A 20,412-nucleotide genomic window follows, 5' to 3' on the forward strand; every position below is an offset into this window, starting at 1 on the left:
TCAGTGTTTTGTGAGATTGACTTTTACATTAAAAAGAACGAAAAGGGGCTTTAAAGTTGGTTACATTTCCTGCATAACCTGCAAGGTAAAGCATATCCAGGGAGGAGCTATGGTGGGCTCCTAGAAGGATGAAAGTGAGGCTGTGATACAGGCCATTCTGAACTGCTAAGCAGGTTTCTCTGGCTGTTCGTAAAACTTCCAAGCCGGACACCAGTTTCACAAGGAAAGTAAAGAACTGTGAGTGGCTGTGCCTTTCAGCGTTGCTGGCTAATCCTAGATGCTTATGAAATCATAGTATAGTTTTGGTTGGTGAAACACTTTGTTAAAATGCTAACCAGTGTGTCACTTTTTTTTTTTTTTTTTGGTAACATGTATTTTCTTTGGCACTTAAGAAAAAGGAAAGGAGAAGTCTGTGAAGTAGAATCTGTGCTGAAGTAGGCTGCTTTGGTGTAGTTCAAGTGGCAGTGGAAGGAGCCAGGAGCCAGGGTTATAGTCTGGGCTGGGTTTGCTGCTAGCTGTGTGACCTTGAGGAAATCCTTTACCCTCTCTGAACTTCATTTTCATCACTTAGTTATTGGCTCATTTAGTGGCAGGTGTGTGCCTCCAGGCCCCAGGGTTAACACAATTGACAAAGCCTCTGCCCTCATAGAGTTTATGTTTTAGTCAGGAGGCAGTCAGTAAATGCAATGGTGGCAAGTGCTATGAGAAGAATAAATCAGGGTACAGGGATAGAGTGTGGTAGGGGTCGCTATTTTAGATGGGGTGGTCAGGGAAGGCCTCTGGAACTAGTTGAATGAGGTGAGGGAGTGACCCATCTTTTCTGAGCTTCCTCCTTGTTCTTTATATTTCTGTTATTTGGTGGCTTTCTTGTTCCTACTGTTGTGTTACTTTAGTATCTAGTCTTTTGATACTTGTAATGTTTCTTGTAATGAGTCTGTGTACATGTCTGTATAGTAACCATCAGACTTAAGTGCTTCATTCAAATTTACTGGTAATTCACCTTTGTTAGCAATGAATTCCGTGAATGAGTTTGTGGATTTCAGACTTCAAGAAGTGTTAAAGGCAGGCTTTAACTTTAATGTTGTGAAGTTGTGGAGATGATTTTAATGTGGGATCACTTAAATTTTAATTCCTTTTCCTATTTAGGGACTGTAAGATTAGTCACAATAATTTGCTCAAAAACAAACAAGAAAACAACTCTTAGCTTCCTACCTGTGGAAGTTTGGGAATTTCCAACCCATGTCACCCCACTGTGTTTAAACTTTAAATTTACCTGTAACTGTAGCCACTCTTCAATTTTGCATGCACACACACAGCATCCTGGGTTATTTATGGCGAACGTTGAACTTAAGATAGGTTTCCCATTGGTGCTGATTATATTAAGGACACTACATTTTTATAGTACCTTTTGTTCTGTGCTCAAATTATATTAAGCATCCATGGAGAAACTTAAGAAAAATGTATCATATTTTCCAAACAGAGCAAGTGTTATATATTTTTGGGGGGAAAGAGTTTGCAAGAACCTGAGGTTTTCGACCCCCTTATTAGTGTTATTGAAATATGTAAAAAATACATAAACATGTATTTTCAAAAATCACATCTTTACATCAACATCATTAAATTTGAACATACCCCTTTATTTTTCTTTTGTCATTAGAATTTTCCTAGAAAAACAATAGGAATTAAGAGTCAAATGAGTGATTATGATACTTGGTGTCTTCCTTTTAATTTTTAAATTTCTTCTACAGTCCTTAACACCAAGATTAAGATTATACCTTTAAGATTAAGTCTAATTTTTCCCTTTAGGAACCTGTCAGTCTTGCTCTTTCAGATTGCCAGGGCAGAATTGTGAAAGGCAATCCGAGTGCTCATCTATCTATCTACCTGGCCCGCCTTCACCACTTCCTCCTTCAGATCTTGAGAATAAGAACTGGTCACATGGTAAAAACTTACTTGTCACTTTGTTCTCCCTGGCCCATTTGAGTTAATATGTGACTCTCCTTTTACTTTTCATCATTCTTCCCCACCCCCCACCACCATGCAGATGAGAATAGGTAATTCATGGGAAAAGAATGGTCAAAATTATTACTGGGCTTTGTAGTTGTGAAAGGAATTGGAAATGGGATACACTGCATTTGAGAGAGCTTGGTGTGACACACTTTGGGCTAGATTACCTGAAAGATGTATGCAGTCTAGTCACAGTGCTGGAACAAACAAAATGCAGAAGAATCAGTGTTTATCATTTTCGGGGTTTAAGTTTTCTTAGAAAAGCACAGAAGAGCTTAGCAGTGAGTGGGGAGAATCTCAGGAAGAAAGAACTTTATGAGGCAATGAGAACCTAAGGCGCAGTATTTGAAAATTACTGACTTATGGGAAAGCAAGTGTGTAAACAAGAAGTAAATGTTAATGCCCTAGATTTTGGGGGCAGGGAGTGTGTCTGGTGTGTAGTAGGGGAGGCTCTGTTATTTTCCTGGAAATGCTACAACTGTGAAAAAGGTATTGTGATTGGGCAGCTTAGGGCCTGTGGTGTGGAGGCTGATACTAGCATGTTCGTGAGTCTGGGTTTTGGCATTAGTGATCCGTATTTTCATTTAGCAGATGTTTTTCAAGCGCCTACTTCATGCCAGGTCCTGTTCTGGGCACTGGCGAAGCAACATTGATTCAAACAGATCCTTCCTACATGGAGTTAAATGGCGGGGGAAGACAGACAGTCATAAATAAATGCACTCTTAAACTGTTAGGTGGTAGTAAGTGCTGTGAGAAAGGGTGGTCAGTTGGATATGGAGTGCTTGAGAGGGTCGAGTGTGGGAGAAGGGCTTTGCTGAAGAGGTGCCACTTGAGCAAGACCGAGTGGGTGAAATCGGAGGACGTGTTCGCGGCAGAAGGAACAGCAGGGGAAAGGAAAAAGCTTATGCTGTCCGAAGAACAGCGAGGCAGGTTTCGCTGGAGTAGCGGAGGCGGGTAGAAGAAATGATGTCAGAGATACTGAGTCTTGCCATGGTAAGGACTTGAGATTTTTACCTCAGCAAGATGGACAACTATTGAAATGTTTTGAGCAAAAGAGTGATACTATCTTTAAACAGAGCCCTTTGCTAGGATTCTGAGTAGACGTGGAGGGGAGACGATGTAGGAAAGGCAGAGTCTCGGTGGGAGGCTTGCTGAGCAGTCCAGGCCAGAGGTGAGCTAGAGTGTCAGTAATGAGAAACGGGATTATGTGTTTTGATACACATTCAGAATATAATGGATTCTGAACACATTTTTGAAGGTAGACTCAGCAAGATGTGCTGGAGGATAGGATGTGAGATTTGAGAAAACAGGACTCAGAAGTGTTTTGACTGAGCATCTTCATGGGACTGTTGACAAGACTTACTGAGCATTTAAATGGACACGGTGGACACTTAAGATAACAGTTTATTTTTTATAACTATTACAATTACAGTGAAAGGCAACACAGCATAGATCTCGATTTAAGTCTTTGCACTAAGACTTAACTTTTATTTTGCGCCAAAAATATATATTTGTCATAACTCTGGGCTCTCGAGCCTTAGTTTCCTCGTGTGTAAGATGAGGTTAATAAACTACCTTGTGAGAATTGAATGAGATGTTGTAAAGTATCTAGCAGAGGCTTGATACATAACACAAAGTAAGTGCTGAATAAATAAATAAATGGTACTGAGTGCATGATGCTAAATTTGTGTATCTCTGTTTGTACAGAAAAGCAAATATTTCAGTCATCAACTCTTCTAAAGCTAGAGCATGTAAGTGCTGTCCTGGAACAATGCAGTCTAATGTTCTGGGTCCGATGGTGGCACTAAGGGATATTTAACAGGAGCCAGCCTCAAAATATTGATAATATACTTCAAATGTACTTGCTTTACTTAATAACTCACTATGTGTGTGTTTGTTATCTTAAAATTTACGTTAACATTTCTGCATTTGTCTTAACTATGCATGACTTCTTGGGTAACAAATTATATACATTTACTAACCATTCTATAAAACTAATTTTTGGTTTTATTTGGGCACTTAAATAAACTTGGAGCAGTTGCACTCCTCTGTGGTATGGTGGTGTATTTGTAAACATTCAGTTTTTATTGTGGTCATCCTTGATAATTTTATAATCTTTAATTATATATTAGAAAGATTGTGGAGGTTTTACTCTTTTAAAATATATCCTAATATTTGTCCCTTTATTTTAGTATTTCTCAACTTTAGCTGCAAAATTAGAATAATCGGGGGGAACTTTTTTTTTAAAAGATTTTATTTATTTATTTTTAGAGAGGGAAGGGAGGGAGAAAGAGAGAGGGAAACATCAATGTGCGGTTGCTGGGGGCCGTGGCCTGCAACCCAGGCATGTGACCTGATTGGGAATCGAACCTGCGACACTTTGGTTCACAGCCTGCGCTCAATCCACTGAGCTACAGCTACGCCAGCTAGCCAGGGCTGGGGGAACTTTTAAAAATATTAATTCCCTGCCCTGACTGGCGAGGCTCAGTGCTCTTGGGCGTCATCCTTCAGTAAGGGTTGCTGGCTCTATAGCCTGTTTGAGTCCAGGTCAGGGCACATGCCTGGGTTGCGGGCCAGGTCCTCCTTTGGGGATGTGCTGGAGGCATGCAGGAGGCAGCTGATCAAGGTTTCGCTTGAGCGTCTATGTTTCTCTCCCTCTCTTTCTCCCTCCCTTCCTCTTTCTATAAAAATAAATAAATAAAATCTTTTACAAAAATCAATTCCATGAGCTCTGCCCCAGGCCAGTTAAATTAGAGTGTAGGAATTAGGGCCTCTGGCATTAGTATCCTTTGAGCTCCCCAGTAGTACTAATATACAACAAAGACTGGGAACAACTGCTTTAGTTGTTCTTTCCTGTTTTTACACTTATAGTTTGGCAGTTTCAACGCTTGTGTTGGTATTCCAGGTATGGATGGCTTTTTATAGAATTTAGGGTATAATTTCTGTTACGTTTCTGTTCTTTCTGATGATAGCTAGCATTTTATTTTTAGGCAATAGGCTGTTATACTTTGAATCACCTCCCTTAGACTAAGAGACAAGATGATAGAGTAATCTTTGGGCTGGAATGCACTTTGGAAATAATCAGCCACATCCTTCTTTCACAGGTGAAGTGAGATCCTGAGAGAGATTAAATACCGAGAATGAAGTGGGTTTTGTCCAAGCTCTTTCACTTAAATCTCCAAACACCTGTGTAGTTTTTTTATTAAAAACCTTTCAAGTACATTATCTTGCTCGATCCTTAGAACCTTCTGAAATAATCATTCACTAATGAATACTTAATCATTTTTCTTTTTATTTAAAACAAGAGGCATGCAGATTTCACTGTGTTTTACTGTTTTCTAGCTTACTTTATTGGCTACACCTAAGGTTTTTTGACTTTGATGTTCTGTATTTCATTGTAATGTGTCAGGGTTTACACTTCTTTTTATTTTATTTGAGATTTTGTTAGGCTTCTTGAATGTGTGCATTGGCATCTCATTAGTTCTGTAAAATTCTCACTCACTATCTCTTTGGATTTCTTTTCTATCTTGTTCTCTTTTCCTTCGGATCTCAGACTGTGTCTTAGGCCTTTTTCTGCTCTGTATTTTCCATCTGTTTATATCTGTCTGCTTTATTTTGGATAATTTATTCCCATGTATCTTCTAGTCCATTAATCTTCTCTTAAGTGTAATCTAATCTTTTAAAGCTACCCTGTTTGTAATTTTGCTTATTTAAAATCTGCTGAATCTTGCCTTGGCTGTTGTGGCTCAGTTGGTTGGAGTGTCATCTGGTAATCAAAGGGGGGTTCCGTCCCTGGTCCAGGCAGGTATGGTTTCTGCACCAGGCAGGTATGGGAGGTATGTAATTGTCTCACGTGCCAATGTTTCTTCCTCTCCCTTCCCCTCTTTTTACAATGCAAAAATGTCCTCAGGTGAGGACAAAAAAATGTTTTTAAATCTGCTGTATCTTTTCTTAATAGGTTCCTTTTCCTGTAGATATTTTTCAGTTGTCTTTTTTTTTTTAAACCTAATAAGGATAGTTATTTTATAGTTGGTGTCTCTGTTCTTCCTATATGCCCCTTTCTGGGACATATTGGAGGTCCCTTTCTGTGGTCTGTTGTTTGTGCTGATTCTTTCTTTGATGACTTGGTTTTTTGTATGCGTTGTTACTGTTGTGTGCTGCTCACTGTCCCTGAAAAAGTATGAGAGTACTCTGAGGTCTCAAAGATAGCTTCTCCAGAAAGTTTCTGGAGCCCTTACCAGACTGAATTACTTTAAAGCAAATTCATTGCTTGAAGTTTTGGACCATCCAAGTGATGCAAATTTTGGTTGTGAATACATTTGAGGGTCAATATCCATCTGCTTCACCTTTGCTTTGTGGCATAAACCCTTTTAGGGTCTCAGCAAAATGTGGGGTATATCTCCTGTTGGACTGTCCACTCCACGTGGTCTTGATCTTTGATTTTTGCCTTTTGGGTCCTGCAAGGCTGTCCAAACTAAAGATCAGATTTGTTCTGACTGGCCAGCACCCAAAGGGAAAAAGTGGCTTTTGTTTTCTTACTTCACTAGGTTCTGAATTTCTCTTCAATTTTGGCCAAATAATTCCTTACTATCTTTTAAGCTTTGCTTTTTAAGATGATTATAAAAATATTTTATCCAGAATTTTTAATCTGTTTCCAGTAGGGCAGTTATTTCTAGGCTTCATTAGTGCAAGTGGATTTCTCTATAATCTTACTTTCACAAACTGACATATAATAATGGACCTAGTAATTATCTGGGGAGAAATATCACTGATAGCATTTCCTTATCAAGAGATGTACCTGTTTGACCCTAAAGGTTATATATTATCCAAGCTTTCTTTTCTTTGAATTCTAGTGGTAGAGGAAGGCCTACAACTTTTCTCCACAATCTTAGTAATTTAAGCAAAATTTAAAGCACATAAACAGACTCATTTATTGATCAGTCCCTGAAAGGTGTTTTAATTCTGAGCTATTAGAAATAATTGCCCATGGGATTTTCAGAGTTTCTTGCTTTGTTGAGTGTTTGGACAAACAATCTATTGATCATCATAATTTTGCTGTGGAAAGTGTGGGTCATAGAGTCATACAGGTTCATCGCTTTTGCTCTGTAATTTTTTGGGCTTTAACTGCAAATTGTAGATGATAATACACCCACTAAGCAGAGTAGTTGTAAAATTTTGGCAAGATAAAATATGCAAAGTATATTGCCCGTAACATGTGCTCAGTAAGTGGTTTGCTCTCATTGGTTGAAATTTCTGTGGACAGAATTCATTTGATTGTATTATTTATTTCAATCAGATTTTAGAAGCCAAGAACTGGTTTTAGTGATCCGTTTTGTGTAGTAGCTGCTTACATTCTTTTTGCCCTATTGATAGTGGTTTAAGGGCAATAAACTGATCGTATTTTGCGTAGGGGCAGGACAGAGATGGAGGTAATAGGTGGTAATAGTTTGTAAGCATTGAAACCCTCAGATAGTAATAGAAGAAAATTTGGAGTTTGGGAGACAATTCTGAGTTGGGAAAGGGGTAGAAGAAAGGAAGAGATCTGAGGGGGGACCAGAGAGGTGGGAGAAGGAGAGACAGACACACCAGAGGGAGAAACCGCACTGAACACATTAATGTGTTCTTAATTTCTAAAGGGTGTATAGTCTGTAGTCTTCATTTTAGCACTTGTAATGGTAGAATTCTGGTGCTGGCTGGGATGGAGACATACACACGCATGACACACGCATTCCCCCCGCCTCCCTCCATGTCTCCAGTCTCACTTTTCGGTCCCCTTCGTTGCACTAAGAATATTTTACCTCCTGAGGGACCTTAGAATTTAGGTGGTCTCATCTCTTGTGTATTAGTTAGGGCCAGAGAGGTGAAGAGATTTGTCTTCGGTCACTCTGTGAGCTGACTTAGTTTAGATCCTAGGTGTCTGGCGCCCAGGCCGGGGCGTTGTTCACGTGCTACATCTTCTCCTTCCATTGGTTCTGATCTGAAGGAGCCAAGTGAATTATAATATTTAGGTGATTAAGTATGCTTTGAATAGCTGTCATCATTTAAATTCTTACCACTTATTTCAAGTTTTTCTTCAAGTAGAACAATTTAGTAGGATAATTTTTTTCAAGTAGGATAATTCTTTAAGGGGCTCAGGAAAGTCTTTCACAATTTGTATTCCTCAAAACTGAGTATCAATGTGTCACTCTATTTTAATAATTTTATTTATTTTTGTGTAAGGCTTTAAATACTGAAATAAAGTGTCTATTTTTTAAAAACATCTGCAACTTTGGATCTTTTCATCTTGCCTTGAAAGCAGACTAATTAAGTTCTGTGTGTGTGTGTATTTTACATAGTTTGTGTTTATCGATCATATTATTAGTTTGTGTAGTACTTTGGTTATTAGGTAATTCTTAGCCCACCTGTTATACATACACTGTGTCTGAGCAGGATAAAACGTTAACCATATCTTTGCTCTTACGCAGTAAGGTATTTGAGAAAATAAAACCACTTTTTGGGGGTAGACTAAATGCTGTTTAACCTTTATTGTAAAAGTGCCTTATCTGAACAAGATGATGGAATATTAGAAAATACTGATATGTAAGAAGCAAAAGTTACTGTAGAGTTAGCTAGAAGCAGTGTGGCACAAGGAAAAGTGAGTAGGTATTTTGTTTTGGAGATAAGATGGGGAGAAAATAAGTGAGTGCAAGTCCTGGAATTTAGGTGAGCTTTGGGAAATATTGCGCAAGGTTGGGTGGAATAGGTGTTTTGGGTGTGGTGAGTATGTTCTTGGCATGAGTGCACTGCAGAGATCTAAGAAAAGGTCCAGGGGGAGTGTTTCATTACTCTTCACACAGGCTCCATTAGCACTCATTTGCATGTGACACAAACTGGATCCAATACCAGCATATCTAGTTAGGAGAAATAAACACAATGGCAAATTCCATAAGGGTGATACCTGCTTTACCTGGTGGAAAATTACAGCCCAGTCTGGGACTTGTTCTCAATTATTTTGTTTATATTTCCTAAATGAGAAGGTGAAGTAGTAAGCAAAGGATCCTAAATTATAGGCACAATTAAAACCTGCTCCCAAGGAACGTGGAGTCATACAAAGCTGAAAGGAGGAAATGAGGAGCCAGTGGATCTGGGTCAGCACACTCACTGAACTTGAAAAAGTGGAGTCAGTTGGGGAGGATGGTACCACGGTCCCAGTAATTGAATCCAGTACTTCATCTGTTGTTTCCTCTCTTTCCTTTCTTCTTTACCCTCCAAAAACAATAATAGTTTCACTTTATTGGGCACCTACCATGTGCCAGGTGCAGTGCTAAGCACTTTACATGTATAATCTATTTTAATCTTTGTAAAACTATATGTGGTAGCTATTAATAATCATTCCCTAATTTATGCATAAGTTAAATAATTTGCCATAAGAAAAGTTTGAGTGATAGACCTAGGTGTGGTAAGTAGAAGGAAATATTTTGATATTTTTCTTGTTCTCTCATGTTCTGAGTCAATGTACAGGGCTGGGATAAATTTCTAATAATCTTCCAAAGATTCAGTTTACTTATTTTGGGAAAACACTCTGACCTCCAGACACAAGGAAGCTTCATGCTTGTGTGTATGAGAGAAGCTTTGTTATCCAACACCATCCAGACTGGGGGTAGGGCAGTGAATTCAAAAGGATGGTTAAGGTGATACTTTAAATGTAAGTTAAAATATATATAAATGCATAATCATTTGCCAGTGTAAGACCAAGCCAACTGACCCTTCACATTTTTTTTTAGAAAGCTGATTGGAGATCTGTGTTGACTTTCTTGAATTATGTACAATTTTAATGCATTTGTAGTACATATAATAATATATGATACATACTACAATTATTTATGATTTCTGATTTTGGATTTCCTTGAGTAAAGCACGAAGTGCAAAATCCTAGGTTTTTATGACCTTTCTCCCAGTCTTTTTTAGTTGTTTCACCCATATCTAATTTGACAGCGATATTTTCAGTAGATCTCCTTAATTATCTTGTCTTTCCAAAGCATTCAACCTAGTCTTTTTTTTGATACCCATGTTCTGTGACTTATATAATATTTAATTGAATTATCTAATCAGAGTAACAAGCACACATGTCATATGCAGGTTTGGAGGGAAACCAGTTGACTTTTGGTGAGCTTATACAACACTGCTGTGGGAACTGAAGTGTATGGATAAACTATAAAGAATAGCCTGCTCTACGTGTGGATATTCAATATGTGCTCTGGGCAGAGTTTTACAGGGGGGCTAGAGAAGCCTGGTTAATCCATAGGCTCAGTTAAGAGAGAATTAGTGGTGAGGACTTCAACTGAATCTCAGTTATACCACCTATCTCACACTTTGCACATTTGTTTCCTCACTAGACTATGAGTCACTTCAGGGAGTTTTTGTTTCCCTAAAGTCCAGCAGAGTGACTGAAGCATAGTAGCTGCTTAATAAATGGTTCTTGAATGAATCATATATTACGTTATGTTGTTACTGACTGTGTATTAAATATATGTCTGTGTATGTATGTCCTGTCTCCCAGCTAAATTGTGTCCTTAAGGGTGGATGGTATGTCCCAGACGTCTTTGATATTTTCAATGTTTCTTGTAAACGTACAATATTATGTTACTATGTAGAGAACAGTCTATCTATTCCTCTTGCGGCTAGCTAGTTCTGCCTTATGATTTGCACTGGTAAGAGCCTTTTAGAGCAAGTTGTAGAGCACTACCTGGCCTTGCCAAGTCATCCTGACAGAGCTCATTTCAGGGATGCCACTGGCTTCATAATTGCAGCTTAAGGTTAGTTGCAGCAAATGGTACATGGGTTTGGGTAGTTGTGAGTGTAGGTTTGTGTTCCTTTTGTGTGTTAAATATGGACTGCCAGGAAATGTGTTTGGCATCATGTCCTGAAAAATCTTTAAAATCAGTGTCATGTAACATTTTTTTCTTTTCTAAAGCACATACTTTCAAATTTTATACACATTTCTTTTAAGTAGAAAGTGAATTAAATATTTTCTATGAAGATAAATCTTACTTTAAATAAAATATAATTATTATTACTTTACAGTCTACATTTCTGATTTTGTTTATAGTTGCATTACCAATATTTTGTGATTTTAAAGCTTTTAAAAATTCTGCTTTAATAAAATGGAAATGCCTCAGTTATTCAGAATTTAGAATGATAGTTCTGACTTTCTTATCACTAAGCATGCTTTTTTCATTAAAAATTAAAGTTTAGGTTTTTAGATTCTTAAAGCTAGACAACTGAGAAGCACAAAATGCTAAAAGATGGAATGTTAAAGTTGTCAAAACCTCACAGAAAACTTATCATTGAAGTTTTAAAAAATCTTTTTTAAGTATATTTTCTTGATTAAACTATTACAGTTGTCCAATTCTTTTTTCCTTGTCTTTATCTTCCTCTGCCAGGTACCCCTACTCCCTGTCGCATTCCCTCCCCGCTTAGTTCATGTGCATGGGTCATACATACAAGTTCTTCGGCTTCTCCATTTCCTATACTATTCTTAACCTCCCCCTGTCTGTTTTGTACCTACCATTCATGCTTCTTATTCCCTGTACCTTTTCCCCCATTCTCCTCCCTCCCCCTCCTCACTGATAACCCTCCATGTGATCTCCGTTTCGGTGATTCTGTTCCTCTTCTATTGTTTGCTTGTTTTGTTTTTGTTTTGCTTTTTTAGATTCAGTTGTTGATAGTTGTTAAGTTTGTTGTCATTTTACTGTTCATAGTTTTGATCTTCCTTAGGTAAGTTCCTTTAACATTTCATATAATAAAGGCTTAATGATGATGAACTGCTTTAACTTGAGCTTATCTGGGAAGCACTTTACCTGCCCTTCCATTATAAATCATAGCTTTGCTGGATAGAGTAATCTTGGTTGTAGGTCCTTGCTTTTCATGACTCTGAATACTTTCCAGCCCCTTCTTGCCTGCAAGATTTCTTTTTAGAAATCAGCTTATCGTTTTATGGGAACTCCTTTGTAGAGAACTCTCTTCTTTTCTCTTGCTGCTTTAAGATTCTCTCCTTATCTTTAATCTTTGGCAATTTAATTATGATGTGTCTTGGTGTGTTCTTCTTTGGGACTCTCCGAAATTCCTGGACTTGTATGTCTATTTCCTTCACCAGATTGGGGAAGTTTACCTTCATTATTTTTTTCAAATAAGTTTTCAGTTTCTTCCCCTCTTCTTTTGGCACCCTTATGATTTGGATGTTGGAGCACTTAAAATTGTTCCAGAGGTTCCTAAGTCTACTCATTTTTTGAATTTGTGTTTCTTCATTCTATTCTGGTTGGATAGTTATTTCTTCCTTCTGTTCCAAATCATTGATTTGAGTCCTGGTTTCTTTCTCTTCACTGTTGGTTCCCTGAATATTTTGCTTTACTTCACTTCGTGTAGCCTTCTTTTCTTTCTTCATTTTGGCACCAAGCTCAATCAATTCTGTGAGCATCCTCATTACCAGTGTTTTGAACTCTGTCAGATAGGTTGTCTGTCTCCTTGCCACTTAGTTCTTTTTCTGTAGTTTTAATCTGTTTTTTCATTTGGGCAATATTTCTTTGTCTTGGTGTGCTTGTTAAGTTGTAAGGGGGCAGGGCCTTAGGTATTTGCCTGGTCAGGTCAACCCTCTTGGTTGGCCCTGTCTGTAGGGGAGGGGTCCACGAGGGAACAGTGTTCACTCTGCTCTACCCCCACTTTTAAACGTACTCTCAATGTGAGACTGGGAGTTTCTCCCGCCTTTGCAGCCTCCACAGTGTTTTATCACTTGAGGTTTTGTTTGTTGGTGAGCCAGCCCTTTCTCCCCCATGTGGTCCCCTTGGCCCAGTGGGCGGCCCATCTCTGCCCCCTCCTGCCTGTCTGGATGAATGCTGCTTTAACTCCTTGGTTGTCAGAGCTCCACGCAGTTTGCTATTCTGGCAGTTTTGGTTGTTTATTATTTTTAAATTGGTTATTATCCTTCTTTTGTTGTGCAAGGAAGTGAAGCGTTTCTACCTACGCCTCCATCTTGGCTGGAACTCCCATTTTTTAAAACTCTTAATTGCCTTTTCTGTTACTTATTCATATTTCAAAACAGTGCTCTTACACTACTTCCTCCTTGCCAGTTTTAAATAATACCACTAATGTTATGTTTGGTAGATGAGGATTTAGCTATATTATACCCTTCTACTTCTTGGCTCTACTTCCTATCCCTTTACTATATCAAAATATTTAAAATTAATGTTTATTATGTAAATATACATAAGTAATATCCACTTATGTGCCAGCCAAAGAGTATGCTAGTATTGTTTCTTTTCCTCTGCAACTTTTTTTTCCGTAGAGTTAATGATTACCTCATTTTTTTCATGGCTTAATTTTCTTTGAACATTGCTCTACTTTTTCTTTCACAGACTTCAGTAGCCTTTAAATACAAATTTATATGTGGTCAAAATTACCAAATAATTTCACAGGTCCCTTACCCCCTGTTTAAAACTGTTGATTTTATTCCTAGAGTTTTCCTGTCTTGCTCTAGTGTTGGCTACTTGCTATTTAGATCTGTGAGCCAGCTCCTAATCTAAAACTTTGTTTGGCTTCCCTCTGTTGTTAGAACTTCTGTGTTCTCAATCCCATGTCTTCTTTTTAGTTTGTCCTTTTAAAGGTATTGTTGTCTCTTGAGCAAGAATGTGTGGGAAAGAAGAAATGTATGGGAATGTATCACTCTGGAAATTTATGTTCTGAAAATGAGTGAGTGAATAAGAAAAATTTATAATTGAAAGGAATATTAGGTAAATGAAAATAATGACACAGAAACTTTATGAGGAAATTTCAGAAAAGTCACTAGTTTATTAAAAGATAAAGCTAGCTGTAGAGTTTTAATGCCAGAATAAAATACATCAGTTCTGTACTTGACTCCAGAGTTAAATAGGCATCTCACTGTATTTATTTGTATAGTCACTACTTTTGTCTATAATTCTTTTTCTGGTTCCAGTTGCACACAACCTATGCCACATATTTTTTATTCAGCATACATGTTTCATTCACTGGACTGTGAGCTCTTTTTTATTTGTTTTGTCACTAGCAGTAATGTCCCTAAATTTTGATTTGTGTGTGTGTGTGTATGTGTGTCCATTGTGTAGTAGGGGAGGCTCTGCTGTTTACCTGGAATTACTAGAACTGTGGAAAGGTGTTATGATTGGGCAGCTTAGGGCCTGTGGTGTGGAGGCTGATACTAGCATGTTCGTGAGTCTGGGTTTTGGCATTAGTGATCCGTATTTTCATTTAGCAGATGTTTTTCAAGCGCCTACTTCATGCCAGGTCCTGTTCTAGGCACTGGAGAAGCAACATTGATTCAAACAGATCCTTCCTACATGGAGTTAAACGGCGGGGGAAGACAGACAGTCATAAATAAATGCACTCTTAAACTGTTAGGTGGTAGTAAGTGCTGTGAGAAAGGGTGGTCAGTTGGATATGGAGTGCTTGAGAGGGTCGAATGTGGAAGAAGGGCTTTGCTGACGAGGTGCCACTTGAGCAAGACCAGAGCGGGTGAAATCAGAGGAAAGAGTGTTCTAGGCTATTAGTTGTCCCCCCCCTCCCCCAGCATACAGTCATTGCCTCTAGTTAGCCCTTTCTCCTAAAGACAGTGTCATAACTTGGTGATATCAAACTTAAGCATCTGAATCACTTGTTAAAATGCATCTTTCATCTGTGGGGCCCACCTTCAGTTTCTGATTCAACAGTTCTGGGGTGGGGCCTGAGAATTTGCATTTTTACATGGCACCCAGGTGATGCTAATGCTGCTACTCTGGGACAACACTTGGAGAATCCAGCTTACACCATCTGTGGCATGTTAGGTGTCCAGAAATAAAGCAAATAGGCAGATAAGAGTGAGGAGCAGAGCTGTGCCAGAACTACAGCTCTTTACCCCATAGAGGCATGAAATCTTATATAGACCCTCAAGCTGACAGACCAGTTAGTACACACTAGCATTTTTTATTCTCTCCCAAGTTCTTTGTTTATGATTGTGTTTTTAGCTGTATCCTGATGAGAAAATAAAATCAGCCATTCTCATTCAGTCAGTAGCATCTTTGGGGATCACCTACTACATATGTGGTCCAAATTGCTCTTAGGAAGAATATAGGAAAGACAAATAACACCACATTCCCTCTCACAGTGCACTTCCAGTCTAGTTAGGGTATAAGACCAGAACTCTTATGTATGCAAAAATTCTAAGATGAGACCTTGGGGTCACCTAAAAATGAGGCTCTGAGTCATAAATCTTAAATATTCAAATTCATTTAACAGTATTAACTGATTATAATTTTAATTGGTATTTCTTTTGTATGTGAGATTGAACATCTTTTTAATATGTTTGAGCCTTTTGTATTTTTTCTTTATCGACAAGTTCTTTGTATGTTTTTTTTTCTATTAAGTTTCTGGTCTTTATGATTTGTAGGTGCTTTTAATACATTAAGAAAAGTAAACTCTTATTATTTGTGATATGACTGTTTTCCTGTTTCTTTGGATGTTTGTTGAAAAAGAATTGTCCTATTTCTCATGATACTAACTCAGCAACTTTTTTATTGCTATATATAAATATTTCATTTTTTTTGAGGTGAAATTTATTAGTCTTTTATGGCTTTGGGTTTTGTCTTATTCTCAGAAGGGCATTCCTAACCCTGAAATTATTAAAATAAAAATAAACTCTACCTTTTCTTCTAATATTTTGAAGTTCCTTCCTTAAAAAATTTTTGATCCATGTGGCATTTGAGTTGATCTGAGAAATAATTTTCAGAAAGCTGCCCATCAACATTTATTGAGTAATCCACATTTTTCCCAGTCATGTGCTGCAGTGTTACCTTTAGCTTTCTCTAAATTCCTATATATATTTGGGTTTGTTTTTGGATTGTTTGTACCATGTATATGTCTATCTGTTTGTGTGTCAGTAACACTTTTTAAGTGACATAGATTATAATAAGTTTCAAAACATTTTAGTGCTTTTAAATAATTTGTTTATTGTTGCTTATTTCTTTTTCCATATATACTTTTGAATCATGATGTATGACGCTTTTAAAAAACACTCTTGGTATTTTAATTGGGCTTGAATAATTTTTAAAGATTAATTTAGGAATAAATAAAATCATAGTAATGCATTATTCTTTTTAGGAACATTGCTTTGCTTCTCATTTGTTCAAGACATTTATTTTGCTCCTTACTACCATTTAAAATACTCTTTGCTAGCTCTTTATTTTAATTATCTTATCACTTTTGTTATTCATATAAATGGGATTGTTTTCTTTCATTATATTATCTAACTGGTTTTTATAAAAGCCCATGAGTTTCAATTTATTATTTTTATATGCAGCTACTTTACTAACATTCCTCTATTTTTATAATAGTTCATTTTCTTGGATTTTCCACGTATCCACTCATATTATTTCCCCTTTTCTAATTTTAAACTTACATGTTTTTCTTATTTTCTTTTTTTTTAAATTGATTGTGCTATTATAGTTATCCCAGTTTTTCCTCCTTTGTCCCCCTCTACGCTCTACTGGCAGTCCCCGCCTTTTGTTCATGTCCACGGGCCATTGGTATAAGTTCTTTGGCAACTCCATTTCCTATACTTGCTCTTAACATGGACATCCCCCTGCCTGTTCTGTAGCTACCAGTTTGTAATTCTTAATCCCTTCACCTTTTCCCCCATTATCCCAGACCTCCCACCCAACTGGCCATTATCTCAGTGTTCTCCATATCTGTGATTCTGTTTCTGTTCTAGTTGTTTGCTTAGTTTGTTTTTTAGATTCAGTTGTTTATGATAGTTATATGTTTATTGCCATTTCAGTGTTCATAGTTTTGATCTTCTTAAATAAACCCCTTTAACATTTCATATAATAATGGTTTGGTGATGATGAACTCCTTTAGCTTTATCTTGTCTGGGAAGCACTTTATCTGCCCTTCGATTCTAAATGATAGCTTTGCTGGGTAGAGTGATGTGGGTTGTAGGTCCTTGCTTTTTGTCACTTGGAGTAATTCTTGCCAGTCCCTTCTTTCCTGCAAAGTTTCTTTTGAGAAATCAGCTGACAGTCTTATGGGAACTCCTTTATAGGTAATTATTTGCTTTTCTCTTGCTGCTTTTAAGATTCTCTATATCTTTAACCTTTGTCATTTTAATTATGATGTATCTTGGTGTGGTCCTCTTTACATCTGTCTTGTTTGGTACCCTCTGTGCTTTCTGAACTTGTATGTCTGTTTCCTTCACCAAATTAGGAAAGTTTTGTTTATTATTTTTTCAAATAGGTTTCCAATTTCTTGCTCTTTCTCTTCTCCTTCTGGCACCCTGTGATGTGAATGTTGAAATGCTTCAAGTTGTCCCAGAGGCTTCTTACACTATCCTCGGTTATGAGGGTCTTTTTTCTTCTTACTGTACTGATTGGATGTCTTTTTCTTCCTTATGTTCCAAATCACTGATTTGCTCTTGGCTTCATCCACTCTGTTGTTGATTCCCTGTAAATTGTTCCTTATTTCAATTAGTGTATCCTTTGTTTCTGCCTGGGTCTTTTTTATGGTCTTGAAGTACCCACTGAGTTCCTTGAGCATCCTTTTAACCAGTGTTTTGAACTCTGCATCTGATAGATTGCTTATCTCCATTTTGTTTAGTTCTTTTTCTAGAGTTTTCTTCTGTTCTTTCATTTGGGCCATATTTCGTCACCTCCTCATTTTGACAGCCTCCCTGTGTTTGTTTCTGTGTATTAGGTAGAGATGTTGTGATTCCGTGTCTTGGTAGCATGGCCTAATGTAGTAGGTGTCCTGTAGAGTCAAGTGGCACAGCCTCCTCTGTGTCCCAAGCTGTGTACTTGAGGTACGCCCTCTGTGTGGGCTGAGTACTCCCCTCTCTTTTGGATGAGTCTTGATTGCTGTCAGCATGTCAATGGGAGGGATTTACCCAGTTCAGTCAGTTGGTGGGACTGGCTCCGACTTGCAGCTGTCTCCCTCCATGGCTTCTGGAGGTGATTGGATGGTGTTCCTATGTGCTGTGTAACTGTCCGCTGCGTGCGCAGGCCCTTGGGTTTCCCAGGTGGTGCAGGCCAAGATCAGTATCCATTTGTATTCTGTCTGGGGTCCCTTGACCTAAGCTATAAAGTGATCTGCTGATGGCTGCTGCTAGTGCTGGGCCTGGGGCCTCTCAAGAAGAGGTACAGGCTGCTGGGCTCAGTTGTTGGTCCTTTGAGTGGATTTAGGAAGGTCTTAAGCCTGCACCTTACCCAGTCCTACATATGTAAAAGCCACTGCTACCAGTTAGGGTGGGTCCATAAGTTGGATGAGGCAGATCCATAGGTAATTGTCAGGGTGGAGCTTACCGTGTGAGCTGGGTTGATGGAAATTCAGATATGGTGCCACTGCACTGTGGTTCTGTGTGGGGGAGATACAATGGCTGCTATCTGCAGTTCTGTTTGGGAGGAAGCTTTCCCCAGCTCCTGCCCTGGTGCCAGACACTTAAGTTCCTCCCTATATACCACTGGTGCCCTTTGAGATGCTACCCTGGTGCTGGAGCCCAGAGGGAATGAATCTGAGTGAGTGAATCTGTGACGTAAGGCCCTTTAAGAGGAGAGGCCTGAGAATCCTTCAGATTTTTCTGCTGACTGAGCCCCCACTGGTTTTTACAGCGAGAAGCTATGGGGACTTAATCATCCTGGTGATGGAACCCTGTGCTGGGTGGTCTGGTTTGGGGCTGAAATCTGTTGTTCCTGGGGTGTCCTTTTGTTTTATATCTACCACACTTGAGTTTGGGATCTGCTGGTTCCATGTCTCCACCCCTCCATCCTTCCTACTTGTCTGGATGAGTGTGGTTCTTTTAATTCCTTAGCTGTTTGATTTCCATACAGCTCATTTTTATGACGGTTCAGAGTGATACTCTCTAGTTTAGCTGTAAATTTGCTGTGATTGTGTGAGGAATGAGCCATGTTTACCTATGTCTCCATCTTGACTGGAAGTCTAAACTTACTTGTTTTTATCTGATGATATTGGCTACCACCTCCTGAACAATGTTAAATATTTGTGGTGATAAATGAACACTCTTGTTTTGTTCCTCAATGTCACTACTTTTTGGGTTTCATCATTGTGCATGATGCTTGTTTTAAATGTATTGTTTGTATTTTATCATCAGGTAGGTTGGCATAGGATAGTGTTTGTTTTAAAATAGAAGATTTTATTTTATTTTTTATTGTATTTTTTCCAGTACCATTTATCCCCCTTATACTCTCTTCCACTTCCACCCCCTCTGCCTGCAATCACTACTCTGTTGCTTGTGTCCATGAGTTCTTTCCCTTCCCTCCCCTCTTTCCCTTTCTTTCTTTCTTTTTCTTTCTCTCTCTCTCTCTCTCTTTCTTTCTTTCTTTCTTTCTTCTTTCCTCCATCCTTCTTAAAATAAAAGATTTTAAATCTTATATTGACAGAAAAGTTGTAAGAGCAAAACAAAGAAGTTTTTTTTTTGGTCCTGAACCATATGAGGGCAGGTTGCCTGCCAACCTGATGGCCTGTTGCTTCCCACAAAATACTGCAGAGTTTACTTCCTATAAACAAGTATTATCCTATATAACCACATATAGCCATCAAAATCAGGAAAGTAACACTGATGTATTTTACTATCATCTAATCCTGAGAGCTCATTCATGTTTCATGTTCCAATATTGTTTTTTATAGCCAAATCCAGTCCAGAATCATGTTACATTTGGTTTTCATATCTTTTTAGTTTTCTTCAACCTGAAACAGTCTTTTCCTTTGACTTTTAGGACCTGATACTTTTGAGTATTACAAGAAAGTTCAAGTAAAGTGTCCCTCAGTTTGAATTTGCCTGATGTTTTTTTACGACTGATTTCCAGTTATGTATCTTTGGCAAGAAATAACCACAAAGGTGTTCTGTGATTTACCATCAAGGAAAATCACACATATTAGTATTACACCTTTTTGTTTCCCTTCTAGGTGCTTCTACCCTTTTTGTAATCTTTCTCTTGAACAATTCTGGATCTTCTATTTTTATTAACTATTTAACTAACCCAATATGTGAATTCATAGGACGATAAGAAAGCAAGTGTACTGGGAGCATAAGGAGATAGTTGGTGGGTTGGGGAATGAGTTACAGTGAAGACTTGGACATTGGAGGCTGAAGTTTCAGAATCACCCAGGACCAGTGACAGTGATAGAAATACAAAACTAGCCAAAGGGTGTAGAAAGGGAAAAACTCGCAATCAATTTTATTATTACTTTGATTATACGATTATACTGATTGCAGTATAGTTTTTATTAAAGCCATTTTGAACAACAGAATTTTGTGCCAAAGCATTGTTTGGACAAACAGGTTGGGCTGTAGTGCATTTTTGACAAGTCTTTAATTTTCGTCAGCTTTAAATGCATGTATTATTATTATTATTA

At 38.1% G+C, this 20,412-nt stretch overlaps 1 protein-coding gene across 1 annotated transcript in view; it reads left to right on the top strand.

Moving 5' to 3' along the window:
- Positions 1-20,412, top strand: part of STRN (striatin) — a 98,312-nt gene that overhangs the window by 1,109 nt on the left and 76,791 nt on the right. The gene's annotated exons all lie outside the window — the stretch shown is intronic.

Source organism: Phyllostomus hastatus, unplaced genomic scaffold, assembly GCF_019186645.2.
Source record: "Phyllostomus hastatus isolate PE091 unplaced genomic scaffold, TTU_PhHast_1.1 phas_scaffold_78, whole genome shotgun sequence".
In the NCBI taxonomy this organism is placed as follows: Eukaryota; Metazoa; Chordata; class Mammalia; order Chiroptera; family Phyllostomidae; genus Phyllostomus; species Phyllostomus hastatus.